The following is a 20,163-nucleotide window of genomic DNA, read 5'->3' as shown; positions in this document are numbered from 1 at the left end:
AGACCTGCTCCTAGAGACCTGCCCTCCAGAGGAGCCACCAGAGACCTGCTCCTAGAGACCCGCCCTCCAGAGAAGCCCAGCAGAGACCTGTTCCTAGAGACCCGCCCTCCAGAGGAGCCACAGGAGACCTGCTCCTAGAGACCCGCCCTCCAGAGAAGCCCAGCAGAGACCTGCTCCTAGAGACCCGCCCTCCAGAGGAGCCACCAGAGACCTGCTCCTAGAGACCAGCCCCTCCAGAGGAGCCCAGCAGAGACCTGCTCCTAGAGACTCGCCCTCCAGAGGAGCCACCAGAGACCTGCTCCTAGAGACCCGCCCTCCAGAGGAGCCACCAGAGACCTGCTCCTAGAGACCCGCCCTCCAGAGGAGCCACCAGAGACCTGCTCCTAGAGACTCGCCCTCCAGAGGAGCCCAGCAGAGACCTGTTCCTAGAGACCCGCCCTCCAGAGAAGCCACCAGAGACCTGCTCCTAGAGACCCGCCCTCCAGAGGAGCACCCAGAGACCTGCTCCTAGAGACCCGCCCTCCAGAGGAGCCCAGAGGAGACCTGTTCCTAGAGACCCGCCCTCCAGAGGAGCCCAGCAGAGACCTGCTCCTAGAGACCCGCCCTCCAGAGGAGCCACAGGAGACCTGCTCCTAGAGACCCGCCCTCCAGAGGAGCCACAAGAGACCTGCTCCTAGAGACCCGCCCTCCAGAGGAGCCACAAGAGACCTGCTCCTAGAGACCCGCCCTCCAGAGGAGCCACAAGAGACCTGCTACTAGAGACCCGCCCTCCAGAAGAGCCCAGCAGAGACCTGCTCCTAGAGACCCGCCCTCCAGAGGAGCCACAAGAGACCTGCTCCTAGAGACCCGCCCTCCAGAGGAGCCACAAGAGACCTGCTACTAGAGACCCGCCCTCCAGAAGAGCCCAGCAGAGACCTGCTCCTAGAGACCTGCCCTCCAGACGAGCACCCAGAGACCTGCTCCTAGAGACTCGCCCTCCAGAGGAGCCCAGCAGAGACCTGCTCCTAGAGACCCGCCCCTCCAGAGGAGCCACAGCAGGGCCCCCGGAGGGTTCTGAAGAAGCGCAGCCACAGGAACCACAGCTCTGTGGCATGGCTCCTGAACCCTCCCTGCAGGACGAGCGGTGGGGTGGAGGACGGTACCATCCACGGCTCTGGCCCATGCAGGCCCAGGCTTGTGAGTCTTCGTTTCCTATGTTTTAACAAAAAAGTTTAAAAGGTTAAAACAAACAAACTTACAGAAGAAGAATATAAAGAAAAAAAATTTTTATAGCTGTACAATGTATGTTTAAAGCTAAGTGTTTTCATGACTCAATTTTGTTCAGTTAACAAGTTTATAAATTGAACATGTGCTAGTAATCCAAGGTTGGTCTATTATTACAAGAAGCATGTTTTAGAACCTGGAGCAGCCTCGGTGCTCCGCACAGGAAGCTCACAGCAGCGCAGTCTTGCCCAGGCCTTCCCATTCGCCCCCTCACTGGCTGACTGCTGGAGCCAGGTCTGTTCTGCAGGCTCTGGTCCCAGTGAGTGCCCTGGACAGCGGGCCACCTGATCTGAGCTCACGTGCACCGCACCCTTTCTATGCTCAATGTGCTTGGGTACGCACACTCACCACCTTGCTACCGCTGCCCACAACACCCAGCACAGAGACAGGACGCACAGGGGTGCGGTCTTGGGTGCCCAGGCAGCACCGTCTTGCTGGTGTAGGCCTGATGCCTGTGCAGAGCAAGATCACATAGCACGGCGTCTCCCAGAGCATGCCCCTGGTTATGAGATGCACGATTACAAGCTGGACTTAAGGAGCTTAAACTATGAGGAAACAAAAACAGAAAACTTTGCACAGAGCAGAGCCCGTCAAGCACACGCCTAGAGTGTGGGTCTTCTCAGAGGAAAGGCCAGGTTTCACTGCGTTTTGTCCCAAACTGCCATCAATGTGCCTTACTACCCACTGCTCCTTCAGGAAGGGCTCCCTCCACCTGCCTTCCCTTCAGCCTCAGCAGACACCATCCAGGTAGCCCTGTCCACCGTGGCAGCATCTGTGTCCAGGCCACATTGGGGACACACAGAACTTTCCATCAGTCCACGGAATGTTTACGAACAATGTGAACAAGCTGTCGGTGGTGAAAACCAGGTGCTGCCTCACACACCAGAGGGATGCTTTATGGTTTCTCTTTAAAAAGACAAAGAAAGGGACACAGGCTCACAATTCCCGGCAGTACCAGAAGAGGCCAGAAGAGGCCAGAAGCAGTTGCCTGAGCCTGTCCACGGGGCCGGTGGATGGCACTCCTGCTGGTGGCCACTGTCCCTTGGACGTCCAGGGAGACCCTTCTGCACCACCAGCAATGGCGCTCTACTTCACCTCGCTCCTCTCCACAGCAAGTTCCAGGAAACACACATGACACCATCACTTGTCGCTTGGAGACATTTTAAAGGTGGAGAAAGGCAAGGAGGGTGGTAAAGTAAAGGGAGCTCTGAAGTGAGCCTGGATGGACTGCCAGCCACACAGGCCTCGGTCAGGCAGCCCAGGACCCGGCCTTCAGCATCCTCATCCCCACGTGGCACAGATGACACCGCCCGGCAGTGTCTGTGTGGGTGAGCTGCCAGCATGCCTGCGCTGCAGGCACCGGTCAGGGGGCAGACGTGGGCAGGCAGGTGCAGAGGAGCCCGCCACCATGGTCTTGTTGCCACAGCCTGTTACCCAGTCCACACGGCCTGAAACAGTACGTGGGAAATCTCAGAAATGAATTCGTAAGTTTAAATGCCATTCTGAGTAGCAGGGGAAAAGCTCACACCACCCTGCTTCATCCCACCCAGCACACGAACTGCCCCTTCGTCCAGCACATCCAAACACACACCAGGTACCCACCCTGGTCACTCAGCAGTCTTCCCCATCATCAGATGGAATGCTGAGGTCTCACTGTGATTGGTGGTGGTCCCTCCGAAGGGTCCGAACACCAGGCCACAAGGCCTGTGTTCCCTTCCTCTGGTCAGGCAGCAGGGTACCATCCCGCATCACCCCAGGAGGGAGGGTGAGTGCAGAACCGCAGGACATTTTGAGAGAGACAGGGACAGCATTCACACGACTTGCACTCAGTATACCGAGAACTGTGGTCTTCGGTTACGAGTTAGGTTCATCTCTCACTGTGCCTCATTTAAAAATCAAACCTCGTCATGAGTGCAGGCCATATAGCCCATCTGGTAGAGTGCTTGCCTTGCATCCTTGAGGCCCGGGTTCGAGTCCCCAGCACTGTGAGATTGTGGAAACCTCATCATGGGCATGTGTGACGGTCACGGCAGATCCAGGCTCTTCCTGCCATGGCTCCAGGCATCCACTGAGGACGTGGAAGGTACAGCCCCCCGTAAGTGGAACATGACTGCACAAGGATTCCTGGAACCCAGGACCAGCCACTGTCACTCAGGCTAAGCTGGGGCTGGGGAGGCAAGGCGAGCCCTCCTCCTACCTCTGTCCTGCTTAGCACAATGACGCTCAACCACCAGACACAGTCCACCCAAAGACTTCTCTGCTGACCACAGATGACTGCTTTTTCTTAGTCATCAGGAAAATACATCTTAGGAGGCCCAGGGAAGACATTTCTCAGAAGCAACTGAGTCTCTGGCAACATCATCAGGCCCCGGCACCAGGCAAGGAAGGCCACTCACTGAGCACCTAAGGCACAGGAGCAGCCAAGGAGCACTCAGTCACACTCACAATCCACACCTGCCCTCAGCACCTGTGCACGTCCCTCATTGAGCACCTAAGGCACAGGAGCAGCCAAGGAGCGCTCAGTCACACTCACAATCCACACCTGCCCCCAGCACCTGTGCACGTCCCTCACTGAGCACCTAAGGCACAGGAGCAGCCAAGGAACGCTCAGTCACACTCACAATCCACACCTGCCCCCAGCACCTGTGCACATCCCTCACTGAGCACCTAAGGCACAGGAGCAGCCAAGGAACGCTCAGTCACACTCACAATCCACACCTGCCCCCAGCACCTGTGCACGTCCCTCACTGAGCACCTAAGGCACAGGAGCAGCCAAGGAACGCTCAGTCACACTCACAATCCACACCTGCCCCCAGCACCTGTGCACGTCCCTCACTGAGCACCTAAGGCACAGGAGCAGCCAAGGAACGCTCAGTCACACTCACAATCCACACCTGCCCTCAGAACATCACCTGTCTACCACAAACACCAGGCCCAAGGTGCCCGGAATGGGGACTCCTCACAACGTCATCTCTTACAAAACTCTTATGTGCCAAAGCCAGCACTGGATGTCTTCTGCGGTTTTCACAGAGGTAAAGTACGTGACGTAAAATCTGCCACCTTGCATACTCCCACATGCACAGTTCTGTGGCCCTGAGCACACGCAGAAGGCGGGGCAGGATCAAGGAGAAGCTGGAGAAAGCAGCGCGCCGATGGACTCAAGGCCCACACTTAGGCCCCTGCCCTCTGCCCTCTAGCTGATGTGACCCACTGCGCAGCACCACAGGGACGCACAGCCTGCCTTCCGTGGTGGGCAGGAAGGCTGCCTAGGGCCAGCAGGGAGCAGGTGCTCAAGAGCCAGCGGGCAGGACACAGGGAGCGTGGGCTGCCCACACCCAGGCTGCTCCAGCCCGCCCGCCCCGCCCCACAGACACCTGCCCTTCTGTGCTGCTGTGCGGCACTCAGCTGAGTGAAGCTGGGCTACAGCAGATGCCTCTGAAACCAAGCAGCAGCTCACGCCCTCCCTCGTGCTGCTTTTCCACTCTTGTTGTCTGTTCTGGGTCATTTGATTTAGGCCATCTTTCCCAAAGCCTATAAACATTTTCCAATCCAATAAAGTAATCAACTGCACATACATAATGAGTATTGGTGTATTAATAATTCATTAGGTGCCAATAAAAAAGTGTCACCTGGAGGTGCCCTACCTGTGGGCACAGAAGCCCTAGGAGACCAGAGTAATTGCGGGAGAAGATAAATGATCTTCAGATGTATGAGTGGGTGGGTGGACACAGAGATGATAGATGAATAAAAAATATTTAGATGAATGAATGGACAGATGAGGGATGGGTGAAAGAGATGATATACAGAAAACTAAACAGATGATGTGGATGGTAGATAGACAGGAAAACATTACAGATGGAAAGAAAAATGAATGATAAGTAGGTGATGGGTTGGTAAGAGGGGAGATTGGTGAATAAACAGAAAAACAGATGATAGGAAGATGGACAGATGGGAGAGAGAAGAGATATATGACTGATAGGTGATTGACACATGGACTATGGGTAGATGGATGAACAATTATTAATAGAGAGGCGAAATACAATTGATAGATGGATGATAGATGATTGATAGATCATGGGGAGGAAGATACATGGTAGATAAGACAGATGGATAAGTGGTAGCTAGACAATAGAGATGGGGAAAGAAAAACAGGTGACAGATGATAATATAAATGATAGAAGTAGTGGAGAAATAGGTGATAGATGGATAGATAATGATGATTGATAGGTGATATAGGGGAAGAGAGAAATAGGTGATGGGGTAGATGATAGAGACAGGTGACAGAGACAGAGGTGAAAGAGGTCATAGATGAATATAATCTTTTATTTTCAAAAATGCATATGGACGCCAATATGTTGGGGGAGCCTCACTCGAAAGCATTGGCAGATTAGTTATTAAGGTTTTGTTTTCTTTTTCCAAAAAAATATTTTAGTTGTAGATGGACACAATGCCTTTATTTTATTCATTTAACTCCCTGTGGTGCTGAGGATTGAACCCAGCGCCTCACACATGCTGGGCAAGCGCTCTCCTGCTGAGCCACAGCCCGCCCCTACTAGGTGTCCTTACTGACGGATGCTAAAAGCCGGCTACTGCTATTCGGCGCCTGGGTTTTTATATCAGACTAACAGGTTGTCTCCGACTCCCACTGCTCTGGCTAGCCCAGACATTTGCAGGCGAGACCTAAGTGACTTCCACACAGGAACGGAAACTTGTCCCCGAATCCACTCTCTGTTTGATCCTTAGTAACAAACTTTGTCATGGTGGGGACAAACATAAATAGCAAATTCTGCCATTTTAGCCACTTCGAGCAGCATTAATTGGATTCACAGTGTGTACAACCTGGGTGATGTATCTATTTCCAATATTTACTGTTGAATATTATTGTTCAATACCCCAACAGTAACTCCGTGCCCCAAAAGAGTGACTTTCCATTCCTGCCCACAGACCTGGCACCTCTACCATGCCCTCTTTCATTTTTCCTTTCTAGATACCTAGTGTCATTGGAAACATTCAGCACTGTCCCTGTGAATGGCTTATGTCATCCAGCATGCTGTCTTCAAAGGTCGTTCATGTGGCACCAGGTATCAGAACCCCGTTGCTCTTACAGATGGTGCACACCAAAGTGTGTTGTTGCATGTGTGCACTGATGGGCTTCCACATAACGAACATGGAGACAAGGACTGCTAAGAACTGTCTAAGTCCCATTATCTGATGCTTTGGGGTCACACAGAAGCGGAACAGCTGGGTGACAGGAATGAATGGAAATGTTCATTCCATGAACTTTGTGAGAACTGCTGAACCTCATTTCCGCTCCACTGGCAATGTGTGAGGGCTCTGCTCACTGCAGTCCACCCAGGACAGGATGTTTCCTCTGTTGTGTGGAGGACATCCTACTGTGGTTCTGAGTGGCATGTTCACACTCCACCCAGGACAGGCTGTTTCCTCTGTTGTGTGGAGGACATCTTACTGTGGTTCTGAGTGCCATGTTCACACTCCACCCAGGACAGGCTGTTTCCTCCGTTGTGTGGAGGACATCTTACTGTGGTTCTGAGTGACATGTTCACATCCACCCAGGACAGGCTGTTTCCTCCGTTGTGTGGAGGACATCTTACTGTAGTTCTGAGTGGCATGTTCACAATCCACCCAGAACAGGCTGTTTCCTCTATTTTGTGGAGGACATCTTACTGTGGTTCTGAGTGGCATGTTCACAGTCCACCAGGACAGGCTGTTTCCTCTGTTGTGTGGAGGACATCTTACTGTGGTTCTGAGTGACATGTTCACATCCACCCAGGACAGGCTGTTTCCTCCGTTGTGTGGAGGACATCTTACTGTGGTTCTGAGTGCCATGTTCACACTCCACCCAGGACAGGCTGTTTCCTCTGTTGTGTGGAGGACATCTTACTGTGGTTCTGAGTGCCATGTTCACACTCCACCCAGGACAGGCTGTTTCCTCTGTTGTGTGGAGGACATCTTACTGTGGTTCTGAGTGGCATGTTCACACTCCACCCAGGACAGGCTGTTTCCTCTGTTGTGTGGAGGACATCCTACTGTGGTTCTGAGTGGCATGTTCACACTCCACCCAGGACAGGCTGTTTCCTCTGTTGTGTGGAGGACATCTTACTGTGGTTCTGAGTGCCATGTTCACACTCCACCCAGGACAGGCTGTTTCCTCCGTTGTGTGGAGGACATCTTACTGTGGTTCTGAGTGACATGTTCACATCCACCCAGGACAGGCTGTTTCCTCCGTTGTGTGGAGGACATCTTACTGTGGTTCTGAGTGACATGTTCACACTCCACCCAGGACAGGCTGTTTCCTCCGTTGTATGGAGGACATCTTACTGTAGTTCTGAGTGGCATGTTCACACTCCACCCAGGACAGGCTGTTTCCTCTGTTGTGTGGAGGGACATCTTACTGTGGTTCTGAGTGCCATGTTCACACTCCACCCAGGACAGGCTGTTTCCTCTGTTGTGTGGAGGACATCTTATTGTGGTTCTGAGTGCCATGTTCACACTCCACCCAGGACAGGCTGTTTCCTCTGTTGTGTGGAGGACATCTTACTGTGGTTCTGAGTGCCATGTTCACAGTCCCCCCAGGACTAGTTATTTCCTTATGTTGTTTGGAGCGGCATTTTACTGTGGTTCTTAGTGGCATTCTCCAGTAACTAACGGTGCTAAGCCTGTTGCATATCCCCTTTGCAGCAATGTCTGTCCATTTCCTTTGCCCACCTCTAATTGGGCCTTCTTAGCTTTTGATGTTTAGTTGATTTACATATTCTTAGTATAATCACATCATGTATGATTTACACATCATTCTCCTATGAATGAATGGTCCTACTCTCTTCACAGTGCCCTTCACACACAAGTTTTTCCAACATGAAGTCCAATTCATCTGTTTTTTATTCTTTTGTTAACCGTGCTTCTGGCATGATATTTAAACATGCACATGCGTGCGCGCACACACACACACACGCACACACACACACCCACAATCACACCAAATCCAGGATCTCAAAGATATGCCCTACTTTATGGCTTAGTTCTTTATTTAGGTTTCTGACTACTTTTGAGTTAATTTTGTATATGGTATGAGGCAGGGGTCTGACTTTTTTTGCAGGTGGATATCCAGTTCTCTCACCACTCCTGTTTAAGAGGTTACTCTTTCCCCACTTGGGGGATTGGATACCCTTCTCAAAAACAAATTCCACTGTAATGGTGGATGCATGATGTCACACACTGTCACTAATGCTGGTCTCACAGGAAACAGGAAGGCCCCTCCTCCTCAGTTTGTGAAGAGCTTGAGAAAGACTGGGTTAATCTTCAAGTATTTGGTAAGAGCTCACCAGTGATGCCCTCTCGTCCTGGGCTTTTATTTACTGGGAGGTTTTGGTTGCTGCTTTAGTCTCCTAACTACTTACAGGTCTGTTCGGGGTTCACATTTGGTCTTTGAAGGCTGCATGTTCCTAGGACCCTGTTTGCTCTACTGGGGTGATATGATTTGTTGATATGCAGGTATTCACAGCATTTTCTTATGATCCATTTCATTCCTATTGTTAATAAGCAACGCTGTCGTTTCTGATTTCAGTGATTCGAGTCTTCTCTGTTCAGTCCATCTTCCTAATGGTTGTCGATTTTGTTGATCTTTTCACAAAATAACTTTGTTTTACTAACTTTATCTATTGTTTTTCTGATCTTTATCTTCACTCTGATCTTTATTTTCTTTCCTTCTGCTAGTTTGCAATTCCCTTTCTAATTCTTTACAGTGTACAATTAGTTTACTGGTTTAAGCCTGCTTTTTTGTCTCTTCATGGAACACTTCACAATTTGCACATCTTCCTTGTGCAAGAGCCATGCATATCTTCTCTGTATCATTCCAATTTTAGTACATGTGCTGCTGAAGTGTGTGCTTACTCTCCTTTTAAATGCAGGTGTTGACAGCTATGAATTTCCTCTGAGTGCAACTCAAGCTGCATCCCTTATGGCTTGGTATTCTGTGCTTTTGCTTTCATTTCTCTGCAGGTATTTCACATTTCCCTTGTGATTTTTTTAAATTTGAATCATTGGTTATTTAAGAGTGCATTTTTAATTTCTGAATATTTGTCATCTTTCCAGTTTTCCATCTGTTACCGATTTCTACTATCCTTTCACTATTATAAGAAAAGAGACTTTGCATTTTTTAAATTTTTGTAAATTTATTACATGTTTGTTTTGCAGTTGAACATATTCCGAGGGAACATTCCACAGGCCTTCAAGAATATTGTGTAGTTGCTTTATTGGGCATGGTTATATATCTGTTAGGTCTAATTGGTTTATGATGTTGCTCAAGTCCTCTGTCTCCTCATTGATCTGCTCTGTGGTTGTTCTGTTATTGAAAATGAGTTGTTAAAGTCTCCAACTATTATTGTAGAACTTTTCACTTCTCCCTTTGATTATGATAATTTTTGCTTCATATGTTTTGGGGCTCTATTATTAGGTGCCTATGTGTTTATGATTGTCACATCTTGATGGACTGAACTTTTTTTTTTTAATGGCGAGCGCTGGTTCAGCTTTATTAAGTATAGGAAGGACTAGTCCCAAGAGGTGCATTCTGTACTCTCCAAAAATATCTCTTGGGAGGCAACACAAAATTTAAGTCCTCACAATAGTGATTTCATTAAATTAGTTGCTTTATAAAACATGGCAGATGTCACAATTGTTAACAATTTACCAAACTGTAGTTTACTGGTACAGTTTGCCGAGCATGTTTTATAAAGGAAAGGAAATGCCAAAACCTGTTTTAAAGTTGTTCCATTGTAGCCTAAGAGAACAAACAGATTTGTCTCTTGGACACTGGTATCAGGCAATTAAAAACAGGTAGAGTAACCCTCCCCATCTGAAGCATTTCATCAATAGAAATAGTCTATAAATAAGAGATTCCACAACTTGTACTGTAAAAATAGAGTTTACCTTCTTTAACTTCAAAGTTGGAGGGTTTTGGTCATTTAAAGTATCACATTAGTACTTTTCAGCTGCAGTGTCTTCAGTCTGAGATAAGCAGTCTTCTTCACAATGTATTTTTAACATCCTCACCCTCAATTTCAATACTAAGCAGTTTTATACAAATATAAATACAAATATAAAACAATTTTAATACTAGGTGCACACCACATACCCTTGCTGCAAACTACTTTTCTTGACAAGTTATGAAGTGGTTCAAGGAAGTATGGTTAAGGTTCTGTCACTGAATGGTGCTGGTAAATACTACATAAATTTTTGTCATATTGCGACCTTTGTTTCCTATTTAGTGACTGCTGCTATAGAATCAAACAGCGACAATGACAACATTATCGGGTTTTTTATAAAACTATGATTTAGTAGCAACTGAGGTTCCCCAACTTTAACCCCTTGGCACCAAGATCCAAGTTCTCTCATATACACATCAGCACCTAAGTGTCAAAGGGTAAAGTGACCAGCACAAAAGACACTGCACCTCTGACTGTAGCATGTGGCAGAAGGAACGGACGTTGTTCATGTTGAAAGAAGACACCAGGAGAAGGTAAAATGTCACAAGAAGTCTTCCCGGTCTTGTACCTAGTCTCCATCATAACCGCTGTAATCCGCCACGTCGTTCTTCAGGGTGGCCTTTAATCCCCCTCCAGGACCACCCTTTCTTCTTTTTGGCTTTGCTTTGTTTTGCTTGCTTGTTTTTCACTGAAAAGCACAGTCAATGAATTGGTGATCTTTTTCAAGTCATCAGTTTCCAATGAAATACTCACGTCTCAAACTAAGGCTTCCAAAAAACTGGCATGATACAGTGACTTTTCATGTTGGGTGATTTTAGGTTCTAGTAACTTTCCAAGCTCTGTGAAACCGTCCTTGAAGGTGGGTTCACAGCATCTATCCTATAAACTGCATGGTCAACCCCAAAAGCCTCCTTTGCTAATTCAAGGTCTGACTCGTCCTGTGCTCTCCTAAGCCGCGGCTTATCCGCTAATTGTTCCTCTGGCTTTAGCACTCTAGGTTCTTCAGGTTCTTCTACCTGCTTTTTAATTTCTTCTTGCCTCTTCTGTTGCGTTCCTTCTCTTTTGTCTTCTCTGCTATTTTTCTTCTTTCTGGTTTTACTTCCCCCTTTTCTGTCATCAGCATCATCCCAGTTATCCTGGACGACCTGGTCCTCGCCTTCCCCGCCGGCACCTTTCCCGTGGGTCTTCACAGAGTCAGCCTCCCAGGACGCGGAGCCTGCTGACTCCAGCTGCGTGTTGGGCTGGATGTTTTATCAGAGGTGTCCTTTCTGAAGTGACTGAGCTTTAACTCAACTTACGGCAATACAGAACCGGGGTTGGCAAACTCACACCAGTAAACCAAATGTCACTGCTGTTTTTATAAGGGCTACAAGCTAAAATGGTTTTTGCATTGTTAACTGACTTAAAATCAAAATAATAAAATTCTATGATGTGTGGAAATTACATGGAGCTCAAATTTCAGTGTTCATAAAGTCTTGCTGGGATATGGCAATGCTTTTCATATATACTGTCTAGGGCTGGGGATACAGTCCGGTTGGTAGAGTGCTTGCCTCCTAAGCAGAAGGCCTGGTTTCAATTCCCCAGCACTGGGAAAAAAAAAAAAAGAATACACATATATACCGTCTAGGGCTGCTTTCAAACCACGATGGCAGAGGAGAGCGGCAGCGATAGGCACCACGTGGCCCACAAACCTAGAAGAGCTTTTATCTGACTCTCTACAGAAATATCTGCAAACAGCCCTCTAAGTTAAAGACCTCTCCTTGCTCTCTGCGAAGCCCATAATGGCTATGTGACCAAGTTCTGGACAATAAGATGTTAGCAGAAATGTCTACGACTCCTCAAACAGGCTGTGCAGCATGGAGTGCCCTTCTTCACCTCCTCCTCCACTCCCAGCTAGGAAGCGGGAGCGGGTTCACAGGATGGAAGACATTAGCCAAGGACAGGAGAGTGCCGAGATGAAGGACCTGTGTCCCTGATGACAAAGGAAAACCACAGCCTCGATGCCCTGCTTCTGGCCCATCCTTACACTACAGAAAAGTTGGTATCTCTCTTTAAGCCACTGTTATTCCAGAGCTTTTTGTATTGTTTTGAGATATTGTATTCCATGCAACACAGACTGGTCTCTACCTGCCTCCAGAAGTTGGGGGATATTAATGTCATTTCAGTTAAGCCAAATGCCATGTATTTAGCAAATAACTGCTTTGCTCCTAGCAATAACAAACCAACAGAAACTGCTCAGGCCAGCAAGCAGCACCCACACCGTTGGACTCACTCAGTGAGGAATTTCCGTTGCTCTCCCTTTCACGGTACTGTAGTTCTGTGGATATTATCAATAAGCCACATGCATGTCAAAGAAAAGCGTTTTCCAAGCACAGTACATAACATTTACAGATCATGAAATCACTTTATTTCTAATAGGGCTGTCATCTTTTTTTCCCAGTGGAATAATATTTCAAAAAAACTCAAGCTAAGCCCCAATATGGAAGAGATACAAGCAGAGAAACCAGGCCGAGACCCGGACGAGGAGATGGCGCCCCTGGCGGCAGCTGCCCCATCCTTCCAGCTCCTTCCTCCAGCCTCAAGCCCACTGAGCTACCTAAATGCACCACTAGCCACTGTGAATCATGTCGGGGCGGCTCCAGCCTCGCTGGCCCAGCTCCAGCGCTGAGCATGCTCCCCTGAGCCGTCACTTTGCTGCAGGTAAACACCTGGATTTCAAGACAAAGCCATACACTTCTTTAAAGTTCTGTGGTATTCGGGTCAGAGCTGTTGCACCTTGTCCAGGTCATGCTGCAGCTATGAGGGAACCTGCGGGGTAGAACAGTGACTGGAGTGGCAGGCGAGAAACCCAGTCAGCAGCAGGTGGGCAGTGCTGCCTACCACCAGAGAAACCGAGGACTCCAACTCACAAGTGAGGACTGCACAGGTGCTTGCTAGTTGCTCCTCTGTCAGAAGACACACCAACTGGTTTCTGAAGAAACTCGCAGCTCTTTGAGCACTGGAGGGGAAAAGTGTGCAAAGGGTGTTTAAGTGGTTTTGACCTCCTTCTTCTCCTGGACGTACAGAATAATTCACAGGAAAAATCACTAAGGGTTTAAAAAGATTTGTGATAGAAGTCTTTCCTCTGCATTCAAATAAAATTAAAATGTATTGCTCACTTCCTCATATTTCTGCAGAAAGAAGCGTTTCAACTCTAAATCTAAATCCGACCTATGACCACTTGCTGTTAAAGGTGCTTCACGTAGACAGAAGGGTATCATCAACAAGCCACGTGCATGCCAAAGAAAACTGGAGGGAAGAGTCCTGCGGCCCCATGTGGACTCAGCATCTGAGGGAAGGGACTGTGACCTTGTACCTCCCCAGCACATTTAAACAACAAAACTAAATTTGATTAAGGAGCGGGAAGCTGAAGACATAAATATAATATCAGAACCAACTGGGCTCCTAAAATGAAGCTCTACAATTAAACTCCGGAAGCACAGACAACCGCAGCAAAACTCCCAGCATTCCAAACACCACTGGATTCACCTTATGGCACTACCATTTTTGAAATTTTAAACAGTGTCTAAAATAAGAAAATCACCAGCTCAGACACAGGGCTGCAAGGGGAAGGGTTTCCTGTTTCACAAACTCCCAGATTCTTTTCAGTCTTCTCACTCCAAAAACAGGTATTGGGCGCTCCCTGCTGACATCTGAACAAGGTGTTGCTCCCTGAGAACCACCTGCTTGGGCGCCAGGTCCTTCTGAGAAGAGTGTGCCAGGCCCTCTGCAAGCAGGCATGGCCCTGCTCAGCAAGTGCCTGGCCTGCTGCCGTCCACTCCTCTGCCCAGATCATCCTTGCCTTTCACTCGTTTCCATGATCACAAACTGCAGCTCTGCATCTCTTATTCTTAAGAACTCTTTCCAGGAAAATTCTCCCACAGTTAGTCTTGGAAGAGGAAATGATACCATGGAACCCCATCTAAGAGGCCACTTATATGCCCTTTCTTCCCAGCATTCTCAGCTCCTTCTGGACAGCTGCACAGCCTGAGCAGTTAGCCAGAAGGTCACGTGGCTTCCCACGCCAACCTGAGCACAAAGCATCACTGAAAATAGGGAATCTGCTTGTTGTTTGAATACAACCAACTCCTCAAAGATGAACTTCCTCAGTAGACTGCAAATACTGACCAGGTATTTGACCAGGTGCTGACCCCATCCACCTGCTAATTCTCACACGCCTCCATGACAACCTATTTCTCCCAAGGTGTGGAAGCCTGGCCCGGGTTTCCAATGTTCCCTTAAATACTTCTCCCCAAGCTCCCAAAGCTCCCAGGTTTCTGGCTTTCTAGTTCCCTTAACCAGTGCGCTTCACACTATTTGTAGTCAAATACCCTCCCTGTGGAAGAATTCTGAATAACCAGTAAGACACTGCAGATGACTTGATTCCCAGTATGGCATGCTCACTGACATCCTAACTGAAGACTCTACTCTGTTCTTTCGAACGCATCCACTGGGCTCTGAATGGTCTCCACCTGATGGCTGTCCCACAAGTCTGCATGGACAAAGACCCTGGGACTAGGCAAGGTGGCAACTCTGGTCACCTCGATATAAAATCACGGACTAAGCTGTTAGGAATTCTATGCTCTTCTCCTTTGTGTTTTAATCCCACTCCATTTACCCCAAAGAATGTCATCCCAAACAAAACATTACATGCTTAAAAGTTCTTACTGTTGATCATTTTATTCTTCTCTGCAACAAAGATAGATAGGTGAACCAAATTTATATGTTGAGACAACCTGAGACCATTCCTAGTGTTTCACACACACATTCCATGTTTGTGCTAACGACCTGATGTCAGAACACAGACTCTGCCACCTGAGAGGACAGACTGCTGTTCTCCTGTGTCCTGGGCTAATATCGCTTCCTATTGAACTAAACCATGGCCCAGCACAACTTACAGGGCCACACGGTAGTTGCTAGATGCAAGCATAAAGCACTTTTCACACCCTGGGGATGAACGGAGTTCTGTTACAGTGGTCTGCTCAGGCCCCCAACTCCCTCCCAGTTGTGGGAAAACTCACGGAGCTTCATCATTGTAGATACCACCAACAGTTCATCCAGTGACCGTTTGCTTAGTTCCTTCTTCGGTTTAGTTGAAAACGAAGAACAGAGAGTATGTGCCCAGTCCTGGGGCCTCTACTCTCCCACGCAGCACCAGCATTCAATTCCAGTGGGCAGCTCCTTCCAGGTGTCCACGGCCGGACAGGGCAGTGCCCTCATGTCCACGGCCGGGCAGGGCGGTGCCCTCCTGTCCACGGCCGGCAGGGCCGTGCCCTCGTGTCCACGGCCGGGCAGGGCCGTGCCCTCCTGCTCACGGCCAGGCAGGGCGGTGCCATCAGATGCAAGGCAGGAGGAAGGCTCACCTCAGACACTCCTCAAGCATGAAATTATGGAAAAGAGGAGACCTGTGCCCGGTACGGGTTTCCCTTGGGCCTGTCCTCTATAATGCAGTCCTCAAACACCTGACGTGGGAATAATTCTCCCTCTACTGTGGCTACAGATGTGTCTGCTCTCAACTGTCAGTAAAACAAAATGCTCAAAAGATAAGCAAACACACAACGTGCCTATGCCCATGCCAGCTGAAATCATTATACACTGATTTTTCAGTGTTTCTTTGTCCACTGGTGCAATATTAAAACTCTTTAGTTTTTTTTGAGAGGGTAGGGGGAGTTAATACCAGGTAGAGACAGAAAAGACTATAATCTTATAAAATGTGTGGTTGTGATCATCTGGATAATGTTAAAAAATTATACTTCAAACTAAAAGTCACAATACAATAAAACTATACCTCATATTGAAGGTAGTTATGTCCATGTGCATTTACCTTCTCTTCTTTCTCAGACCCCATTAAGTGAAAGTCGAATAAGTTAAAGAGAAAGACATCCATGAAGATGAAAGGATTAGCTGGGGACCAATAAGTTCAACCAATTCACAGGAAATGCAAAATGGATGGACAAGAGGCAACCAAAGGTCACAAGAAAGAAGTGACCACGTTAAGCACCAGGACACCTGGCTGGGCCACTCCAGGTGGAGACACAGACTCAGGATGCAGGTGGAGAGCCCGAACTAAAGGAAACAATGTGCACGGTCAGATCTGGGCCAGTCAGCACTCACTAGGCCTCAGTTAGTGCCCTGTCAGTCCTCACGGCCGCCAAGGAAGTGCCTGGCTAGGCAGTGCCACCCTTCCAGAGCATTGCTGCGGAGGTTCCAGCATTCAGGTCCCCCAGAGACCTGAATTCTGGAGCGTATGAGTCTCCAGCAACACAGCCGCCATCTGTCCGTCTCACCACCTCAAGAAGCCCACGTGACAACATGGTACCACAGCCTAAGGAGCCAACAGGCCACCCAAGACAAAAGGACATTACGGGGATAAGAAGGGTTCTTGATTTAAAAAATACAAAAAGTGAATTGTCTGCACAGAAAAAAATCAGAGAAAATATCATAGCCTCTAAAAGATACTGCGAGGATAATAGGAACAGAACAAAATAGAGCTATTGGAAATTAAAAATAAAGCAGGTGAGATAGATTTTTAATAGAAGTGTTGGAAGATAATCTTGAGAAATTTTCCCCAAAGTATAACAAAATATAAAAGAACTCAAAGTATAAAACAGAAAGGCACATGGCTAAGAATCAATGTAGGAGAAAGTCCTACATCAGAATTAAAATTCAAGAAAGAAAAGAAACAGACAATAATAATAATAATAATAATAATAATAATAATAATGGTGAGAGTTTGCCACAGTGGAAAGCTGTGCACACAGTTACAAATGGAAGCCCCCACCAACCCCATGCTGTGACTGAGGGACTTCATGCCACGCACAAGCTCCTGAGTGTTCAGCACACAGAGATGAAGAAAGGCCAGAAGTGTCCAGAGAGGAGAAGAGGACTAGTGAGACTCACCAGCAACAGCACTGAGATAAAACATCTTAGAACTGGATACCCAGCCAGACTTTCTCACACACGAAGGGAGTTTCTGATAGGTGAGATCAGGAACGTAGCCTTTCACTCCCAATTCCCTAGGGAATACTAGAAAGCATCCATCCATAGCGTGAGGGAGAAATCAAGACAGAAAAATACCTGAGAAGCTGGGGTTCTGACCAGGAAAAAAACGGGGCCCAAAGAGAGCAGTGGTCCCAAGGAGACCTCCCGAGATCCGTCCACCTGGCAGGGAGGGAAAAAAACCAAGGGGTCTCATCTGATAAACACACATGATGCCCAGGGCCTGTGAAGCAACAGCAATAGGCAATGAAGAAACATGACAAAGCACCACTAGAAACTCCATGAAGAACAAGAAGCTACTTAAGAAATAAAACAAAGCACACCATCCATGCCATGAAGGATGTAAACATGCATCCACATTTCCAAGTTCCAGCCTACAGCAAAAGCACCAAAATCAGCTACGATTGCAAACAGAATCTAAATGGCATCAACCTTGACAAAGGGTGGGTGGCAGAAGTGAAATGAGAAGCTGAGCAAGTTCAGAGGTGCAAACATCTCTACTGCAAAACAGGCCATCCAAGGACCCTGTCCAGAGTTGATGGAACAAGGAATCAAAGGTGGAATTCGCTCGCTAAAGCCAATGAGCTAGCTTGAACTAAATGCAGAGTTCAGTTCTACAGAGGGAAGCGAAGACGTGGTCAGTGCCTGACATCTAAAGTAAATCCATCGGGAGACCACAGCTGCCTGCGAAGACCTCACATGGAAGCAGCTGCAGGGAGCCAGGCTGTGGAGCCACCTGAACCAGCCTGCAATGGTGGATACTGGTCCCTCTTTGTCCAGCTCCAGAGCAAACTCTCACATGAGCTGCAGACTCTGGGTGTGATGGCGTGTCACTGTGACCCATCCACTGTGAACACAGACCCTCTGGGGGACGCTGACATGGGAGAGGCTGTTTCAGCAGGGGGCATAGGGGAACTCTCTGTAGTTTCTGCTCACTTTTGCTGAGAGCCTAAAATTGCTTTTAAAGATAAAGTGTTCTGAAAAGTGTGACCCACCTTCCCTGAGGCAGGACAGGCAGAACAAGACACCATTGGTTGTGCTGTGGTTCCTTCTGCGCCGCTGGACCTTTTTTTTCCTTTTTTTAACCATGTACAAACAGTTAAAGCTCTATAACCATGTGTATTAATAATAAATCATTTTAAATTTTTATAGAAAACAAAAATGCAAAGGAATAAGAGGAAAATAAGAGCTGAGCTGTATCCTACACCCAGAGAAGAATGGTCATTATTACTGTCTCAGTGTTTGTGCAGAAAGTACAAATGGGGTTCAGCTGAGTGTTCTGAAGGGAACGGGCCCAAGGCACAGCAAGGACCCCGAGGCGGCACCCCTCCTCGGGTGGTTCCCAGCAGAGGAGCAGAGCACCTGAGCCCCATAACTCAGAACCCTCTGCCTGGGGCTTTGGGGCCTCATCTGTGAACCAGGTGGATAGAGAGCATTTCTGACAGTGCCAGGAACCGGAGAGGCCATCTAGGCAGCGTTTAGCAATATGCCTATACTCTCTCGGTGAGTGACACAGCATTTACAGGGAAGTCTGAAGATAACTCGTCACAGGGTAAGTAAACCAGAGACAATTTTTCTGAACAATTAAGACCAAAGAAATACCAAAGAAGAGAAGCCGATGTTCAGAACGGAATAACTACAGACACCATCTAATCCGATTCTGTCCGCTGGGAGCCAGAGCCCAGAAATGAGGCTGATTTTCACATGACCACAGCTCTATAGGGGAAGAGGTCATCTAAAAAGGAAATAGGAGTGTCAGTGTGTAAATTCAATCAGCCATCTGCAAAGTAATTGATGGGTGTGTGTTAGTAAAACAATCTCCACTTGGAAAACACAAGGTAACAACAATTGGGAGAAAAGCTGAGTGACTTTCAGACCTGGGAAGGACACTGAAGGACGTTCCTGAAGCTCAGAGGGACGTCGACGGAAGGGCCACACTGACATGTGACAGAACACAGGGCTGAAACGGTAAGATCTGGCTGAGGGCATGCTGGGAAGAGAGGGGTGCCAGGAAAACAGGCATGGAGAGACCACGCCAGCCTGCGGCCGCTGAGCCAGAAGAGCTGAGCCGCCTGGTCTGCAGTCCCTGAACTGGCAAAGTTCATGCACAGCATTTGGGAGTCCTGTCGTAAGGCAGAGGTGTCAAGACAAAAAACAAGTGAATCATGCAAGCGCACATCTTGTGAAATTCCTAAGAAAACCTGCATATAGGTTGAGCATCCCTAAGTTGAAAACACCTGACCTCATACAAAAAGTCCACACTAAAAACACTGAATAGATTATCTGTGAGCCAAGTGAGGAATAAGTGAAGCATAAATGAATTTTGTGTTTAGACATGGGTCCCATCCCCAAGATACCTCTTTATGTATATGCAAATATCTCAAGATCTTAGGGAAAAAAATCTGAAATTCAAAACCCTTCTCTCTCCAGCATTTCAGAACAGGGTGCACAGCTTGTAGTAATATTTCATACATGTCAGATAGGAAGATTCTTGGCTATTTCTGATTTCTAATAACAAGAATACTTAAGAATCAACAAAATAAAAGAGTCTGTGTGTCACAGAACTTGCTAAGAAAAATTAGAAAGTGAATGAACCTTGCTTTGTGGTGCACAAGGGATCTGTAAGATCACCTTATAAACAGTTCTTCTAGCTTGCAAAGCTTTCACCAAGTGTCTGCAAATCAGACTCACAAAGAAGTCAGTGCTGAGGAACAGAGTGGACCTTAGACGAGTGCAGCCCCTGCAGTAGGAGACCCATGCATCCTGGCCTCCCTGGCTCCCTACTGGTCAGTCTCCCTAGGCCTCAGGAAGCTCCATTTCATGTTAATCTTTGTAACAAACACATAGAAAGCTAGTGAAAGGA

At 47.8% G+C, this 20,163-nt stretch overlaps 1 protein-coding gene and 1 pseudogene across 2 annotated transcripts in view; both read right to left on the bottom strand.

Annotated features, from left to right (window-relative positions):
• Positions 1-20,163, bottom strand: part of DLGAP2 (DLG associated protein 2) — a 663,652-nt gene that overhangs the window by 623,729 nt on the left and 19,760 nt on the right. The window lies entirely within an intron of this gene.
• On the bottom strand, positions 10,804-11,388 carry LOC306662141 (eukaryotic translation initiation factor 3 subunit J-like; annotated as a pseudogene). Its single transcript has one exon. The product of its transcript is annotated as a eukaryotic translation initiation factor 3 subunit J-like (transcript).

This window comes from Sciurus vulgaris (genome assembly GCF_902686455.1).
Source record: "Sciurus vulgaris genome assembly, chromosome: 5".
Taxonomy (NCBI): Eukaryota; Metazoa; Chordata; class Mammalia; order Rodentia; family Sciuridae; genus Sciurus; species Sciurus vulgaris.
Note: the sequence above shows the minus strand (reverse complement) of the source record. Positions and strands in the feature narration are given on the sequence as shown.